Source organism: Varroa destructor, unplaced genomic scaffold, assembly GCF_002443255.2.
Source record: "Varroa destructor unplaced genomic scaffold, Vdes_3.0 BEIS01000003.1, whole genome shotgun sequence".
Taxonomy (NCBI): Eukaryota; Metazoa; Arthropoda; class Arachnida; order Mesostigmata; family Varroidae; genus Varroa; species Varroa destructor.
In genome coordinates, this window is record NW_019211456.1 from 33949672 (window position 1) to 33956861 (window position 7190).

The 7190-nt window shown below is 35.8% G+C and overlaps 1 long non-coding RNA gene across 1 annotated transcript; it reads left to right on the top strand.

The window, feature by feature from the left end:
* Positions 1-338: 338 nt before the first annotated feature.
* Positions 339-5253, top strand: LOC111247976 (uncharacterized). The gene is made up of 3 exons (XR_002672347.2): positions 339-819; positions 1133-1218; positions 2446-5253. It is a non-coding gene; the product is annotated as an uncharacterized LOC111247976 (long non-coding RNA).
* The last annotated feature ends 1937 nt before the right edge of the window (positions 5254-7190 follow it).

Below are 7190 nucleotides of genomic sequence, written 5' to 3' on the forward strand. Positions count from 1 at the left end.
TCTAAATTCGTGGGAATAGTTTGCTTGTTTCAGAAAATGTCTGTGTATACAGCAAACGGAATTTCAAGAGACTTTTTCAAGGGACAAAGATAGATCGGCATATATTTATAGTAGTTCACCTATGCTTGAAGTGACGCCTCTTTAATTATTATTAAGCAATAGGGTTTCAAACTAAAGTGAGGACTGTATTACTGATTTATTCGATTTTGATAACTTCAGTTTCATTCGCTAATTAGAAAATAAAAAGCGAATGTGTGTACATGTGAAAGGTGGTGTCAGGAGCAGCCGCGATAAAGTCGTCGTTCTGTAGCTTCCAAGTCCCGTTCTTTAGTGGTGTGCTTGTTTTATTCATGTTGTTGAGCGGTACTCTGTCATTGTCTAACTTTTCCAATGTCATGTTTACCGTTCTCAAGCAGCGCAGTGTGCTGTTTTAGGGGTGTTACAACAGAAGATTGCCTAAGACATTTTATCAAAACAAAGTTGTGATCTTTATTTTTCTTTCTTATCTAAAGAAGTGCAGTTTACCTGAATTTCTGGCTGTAGCGCCAGTTTGTTTTTGTTGCATATGTCAAGTGTCTTTAAAAACAAAAAACACATTGTGCTGAGTTCTAATGGGAAATCGCACACGGAACGTCGTTTTAAAAAGCTTCTCGCTATGTTGTTAGTGAGCATGGAAATGGTTTATTAGATAGACTTTATTATTTGATGGTAAAAGTTCTAGGTGAGGATTTCACACAGGACGGTGCTGCCTGTGTGACGTTTGCTCTCTATGATCCTTAATCGGTGATTTTGTTGGGCTGAAGGCAACAGTCAACTGAAGTAAGTCTACGAAAGTACGAAAACTTTCGCTTTAAGCTATCTGCGCTATAATCCGCGGTCTTTGAATTCGCTTATACATTGTTTGTAGTTGCTTATCGCATTAATACAATCACCGTTCAATTAGTCTATTATTTGCTACGAATCGTTGCGTATATATGACTAACACTGTATTAGAACACGTCTGAAGGAATTACGAAAAATATCTAAAAACGACGAATTACTGCTTATACTTTTGCAATATATTGTTTACAGATAGGCGAAATGACAAATAGGTTTTTTTGGCTATTTGTTTTATTGTCTATTTGCAATTTAGGCGATCTTCCGGAACAGTATAGGATCTCATTGAAAATTGATATTGACCTGTGTAAATTCGACGGTACAGTTGAAGCCAATATAAAGGTAAGCGATTTAAGAATAAATCTAACACTGGAAGGATATTTGTGATGCTGATTATAATTAAATCCTTTAACATTTGTATTTATCATATTATCGTAATTTTTAACATTAGACAATTGACATAAAGCGCCATCTGTCACTGAACTTCACATTTTTTTGTTTACATTGGTAGTTCGCTCGAAAATTGATTGCAGATTAACTTAGCAGGTTTCTTTTGTCACAGCGTTAATAAAATTATTAAATTGCTTGTGTATTACACCGGTAGGAAAATCATAGAGTAAAATTCATCTTGTCCGCTAATATTTTTTGTTTTGGTCTATACGGATCTGACAGGACAAACTCCTTGAAATCCCCTTAGTATATGACGTCCTACAATTTGTTTTCGGTTCGCTCCGATAATGTTTACCTCAATTTTTAATGGTTTTGTTTACGTCGGTTCTTCGCGGTATGTCCAAATTAGATCCATAGCTAATACTTTTTATCCAATTACCGAGCTGTAACTTCTATAAGAGCCATTTAACCGAAATGGTGATTTTTGTAGTTTAATGCTATTTTTAATACCATGAAAAAATTGCAGTTTGTTAAATTAGTTAAAGGCACACAAACTGATGAGGAACGCTCTATTTCAACATCTGGTTGAAGACGGTAGGCCTATAAAAGGATGAACAGCTGACTGAAACATCCTTTAACGAGGTACATTAAAAGTGCTTTACAAAAAAACACCCCACCGATAGACTGCATCAGTATTTAATTGTCCTGTAAGCTACACAGCAATAACTTATTGAATATAGTATTTTACCGACTAGGGATCTTTTTTGGATAAGCTTATATATATGTGTATGTAAGCTTTGAGCTCTTAATATTAAGCCGTTTGCGTTTTTTGCACTGTAAGAACTATTAATAAGGCGAAATTGTTAATTATGATGAACGTACAGAGACTGTTGGACTATGTAAACATCACTTGGATTGATAATTAATTCCAAATATACAATTAAAAAAGGGTGTTTCTCATAAGAATATTCTTAAACTTGAATACATTGTAAGTTTAAGCATATCTTAAATACTCATATAGATTATGAACATGGTCCTTCTCCTGAATGTACCATGGAATAAGCAGTTGCGTCTTACTTCTGATATAAATATTAAGCTATTTTATCTGTAATATATACGAATAAAATATAAATAAACGCGCTATAAATTTTTCATATAAACACTCAGTTTTTTTTTCAGATTTATATTGTTCGAATTACAGCACATCCCGAATATTAAAAAGGAAGTCAAGTAAAAAATATCCTCGAACATATTGAGAACCTCGCTATCCGGTGGTAAAATATGGAAAACATGTAACGGCTTTTTTAACGAAGTGCATTAAAAGTGCAAATAGGCAGCCTACTGAGAGACCACATTACTGCGGTGTTGCAGTACTGTATCAAATATTAATTAGCGGATTTTAGAGACTCGTATTTATCTATAAAATTTTTTAGTAGTCTCTACCTGGTTTCAGTCATTACTGGCAACCAAAGCAAGCTTATCCACTGGAGTATCTCGAAGCAGTGACAGTTCTTCCATTCCAATTAATTTAAATACATAAACATAAATAAAAAAAAATAAACATGATAGATGACGAAAGCAACAAAACCTGAAAATAACTAGGAGCAGAGTTAAGGTTTTTTTTCTAACTTTAATCCTGAATAAAATTTTTTCTCATTAAAGGACTAATTTTTCAGATAAGCCTATGTATCTGTATTAAGTGTATGTATAAGCTTTCAGCCGCCGGCATTACTTGTGTTTAACTATTACATTACAACAGTATATAAAGGTTCTTCGTAAGACTAACAGTATTGACATTAAGGCACAGTCCAAAATCTGAGTGTCCGATTCCGATTGATATAAGGTTTGTAATCTGATTTAGTTTTATACTACAGAAAGGCATTTCTCGTATGCGTATGCTTGAGGCTCACCATTCGCATGGACTAAAGTATCTTATAGGCAGATTGTTCTACAGTTCTACCTTAATTTTTCGGGTGAAGGTATATATAGATGTATTTAATTATGTGTCTCTGTAAATATCATAATATTCAAGTTGTGAATAGAATAATTCTCTTATACAAACGTTTTGTGATTTATTTTACGCTGTTCGACTTCACAAGTACAGAGAATGGGTACACTCGAAGGAAAACAAAATTTGACGATGTGCTCTATACAAATTATCTGTAGCTCGAATATGAATTATCTAAAAAGGATAGGTCACTTATTTATATCTTGGGCAATTTTTAGTTGAACACGCGTGCGGTGTTCGTAGCAGGTTTAACTGGATTTTTTCTGAACATTTTCAGCCAAAAGTACATTAAATATTTTCAGAATTTACGCTGTAATACTGAGTACTCAAAAAAAATATAATGTGGTTTAACAGTATGTTTATAAGTGCTAATGTTACGATAGTTAGGCATGTGATACGAAATAAAATGGATAAGAAAAAAGGCAAGACAACCTACAGAATATCCTTCGATTATAATTTATCGGTGGGTTTGCATCGAGCAATCGTCGTCTTCAAACGATGACTGGCTTTCGGTCGAGCTTTGCATGAACAAAAAGAAGTCCGCCCGGCTGGAATCGGGTCAGAAGATCTAGTGACGTAATTAACGTCGGCAAAGAGAGTTGTAGCTAGAAAATCACTTGTACACTCGCATGCAGCGCTCTGAGCTCAAGAGCTATAAGACCTCGCTACTAAATAAATCGGTCCCCATATAATTTCACGTGCACGCAGAACTCTACGTGAATCATTAATACAAAACGTTCGTGTGCCTTACTTCATGATTGCCATGGTACCATTTTTTCTGTATCTGTTCAAAGCTACACCGAACCGTCGTTCGGATAACTGGCTGTCACCGTGTGGTGCTCAGTCACGCATATTTATTGGAATTCTGAATGAATATAGAAATATGATCGGCGCTCGTTATGCAATATTTTATTTGGGTGGCCAATAAAAACTTGAAAAGTTGTGAACAGTGTGGCAACAAGTTGGCTTATTGCCGTTTTATCAAAATCACGTTTGTTATGTCGAAGAAAGGGGGCAAGACTGCAGTGGCAGAGGCGCAGTACGTACGATACAGTAAAATTATCCTCGGTACAGAAAACACTGTTCGGGATTAACATGAGCGTCGTTTCTGTTTAAACATATGTGTAAGCATTATTAACGAGCTCAGTCTAAACTGTTGCCTTGGATCTATAAATTTTAAACCTTATTGCTGCAACAGTTAGGCAATGTTGTGATACAGGCAAGGTGCTACGGAACAACGGTTTTTGAAGAGAATCAATGCAATTCTAGTGTCTTTGAAGCATGTTTTCCTAAAGGTGGCCCGAGATTCAGGAGGGATCGCTACAAATGTCCGTTGTTGGTCGCCATGGTCGAAAGTTGACACAAGTAATTCCCTCTAATTTCGCAAGGTTCATAAGGGTCACAGCAAAGTTGACTTTGAACCCTTGCCTGTATGCTTTTTCACGTCTCGTGGCCACTGAACGAAAAAGCGCTGTTGCACCGACTACAACGCTTCATTTGGCCAGGATGAGGATTTCAAACATACCAAACTTCTTAGATGAGTTATATATTGCAGTATACACAATATGATAGCGACCTGCATGAATTTTCGTTAACAGAAGGACAGTGTACCGTGTATTACTTAGTACGTTCAAGAGCCATCAAGATCTAGATTTCTGAGCCTGATTTCTCTGTAACAAAATATTGTAGACATAGTACCTTAAATTTTTCTACCAAATAGAGGTATGTTTCTAAAAGCTTAGTTAAATCCAATTTAAGTCTTATTATTCCGTTTAATACTAACTACCATTAAGGCGATAATCTTGTTTTGACCTACGTTATACAATCCCACATTCTGTCTACTAAACAGACCGAAAAAAACAGATGAAATGACCAAAAAATTTAAAGCAAACTTTTTTTACACTACATTGAAGTGTAGATGAGAAATCGAAGTGGATTTTACGTAACAGAAATTTGATAATAAAAAAATGTCTCAGATACTCCATTCGTTCTCAATTAATACTGTAGTTAGGTACAATGCCAATGAATGCGTTATTCGTCTTCGTTTAGTCAGTTTAACGAAAAACTTTGTTATTTTTTGTGTGGATAGTATTAAAATTATATTATATACTAAAGTTACGAAAAGCTAGCTTAGGAAAAAGTCAGAAATACAGTACTTGATTATTTTATCTGTTGTTTTACACTTTTAGTTCTCTTTAAGCTAGACTGAATGAAACCTGTGAATTCAATTTCTTGGAGGTGTATGAAGTTAATTACTAGACTACAGGATGGCTTTACCAAACCGATGTTAAAATACAAGTGGGTCTTAAGTGATAATGCCGTCTAATCCCGCTACGGCCTGCTATGCACTTTTGTACACAATTTATATGTATAGCTGTTGTCAAACAAGTGAGGTTACTGCCAGACAAGTACCCAGCGCTCGCTTTTCCCTCTATGAAACGTGTACGCAGAATGAATCGATGAAACAAATATGAATAAATACTGTTTAAGAAACCTGCGACAAAATGATATGCTTTACGATACATGTGTTCGCAATGTTGAATATACAGTTACTGTGTGCAAGATGGTGTGAACCTTTTAATTATATTCACTTGAAAAAAAGGCTTTATTGAGGGGCTCAACTGTACTTTTGACTATGGTATTTGAAAACATTTGCGTCTGCTTTAGGCTTCGTTCCGGCCTACTGCTGGTGGCAAGTGTGGAAGGCGTAAAGGTTCACCTTGTATTCAAGAGATTCGATAGTATTGTTATATCACACATCATGCGGAGAGTACTCACACGGAATAGAAATTAACTTAATAATAGTTCTGTAGAGATTTTTCGCATGCTATGATTCAAGAGACGACGAAGCACAGGCAGAGCAAGCATTTACTAACTAACAAGTTTGAGAACTCTTTTGTTTGGTGAAGTCTAGGTTTTCGCAAATGATTCTGTATACTTTGTTTTTATAGTAGGTTTTTATTTCAGCTTCTCTTAGATCTACGTGTGTTGTTTCCTGTAATCTAAAAGCATTTGTTCAGCCAGGCGGTCACGGCATCGATCGTTTGTATGCTCGCGCCTGATAAACTAAGCAGCAATACGGTTCAATCTTCAACATAGGAATCTTTGTATTCTATATATTCCTATAGTCTGCAATTTCGCGCAGCGTTTATTAGAAAAGAAAACACTGCTTAAAATAATTTTGCCTTATGGGAGAACGATTGTAATAAAAATATTGCTGTCTGAGTGGACAGTTAACTTTCGTTACTGCTTATCGAAATTTTTACTCGCCACATTAAGAAGAATGATTCCTGCATACTATTGATTTTTACATTTCTAACCTTTCTAAAAATTAGCATAATCTTTCCCAAAAGCGTCGAAACACTCACCGACTAAAGACGTAGTAGAAAAGGTATATCAGTCTAGTTGATTATGGTGCGCTTCGTTCAATTTCAGAACAGAATGATGAGCTCCGTTTTGTTTTGAGAGGTCTGGGTGAATGCTTCCTAAAATCAATTTTAGTCAATTCTTTGCAGATCTGAAGTATTTTCACAGATTTTTTTAGCAAGCGACATTGCGGCACAACGTTTGATCCACAATATAATATATAAATGCTAACAAAGGCATTTATTTCCCAGTCGCGAACTCTGCGTTTTATAGACTTCACGGAAACCAACCCAAAAAATAATACTGAAAAGTTTTCCAAGGGCGCGCATAACTCCAAATGATCACCACACTTTTTCTGTCCTCATTTCGAATGCTGAGTACACAATTCCGTTACATATTAGATGACTTACGCATAAATCCCACCAAAGTTTTTGGGAAGAGACCGCAATCCCGCGCAAGCTGAGAGCCAAGCTACTGGTTCCCCTTAAATGACCAAAAAGTGCTTCGGAGTCGAGAAAAAAGGCTGTTACTGCGAGGCAGTCAACATTGC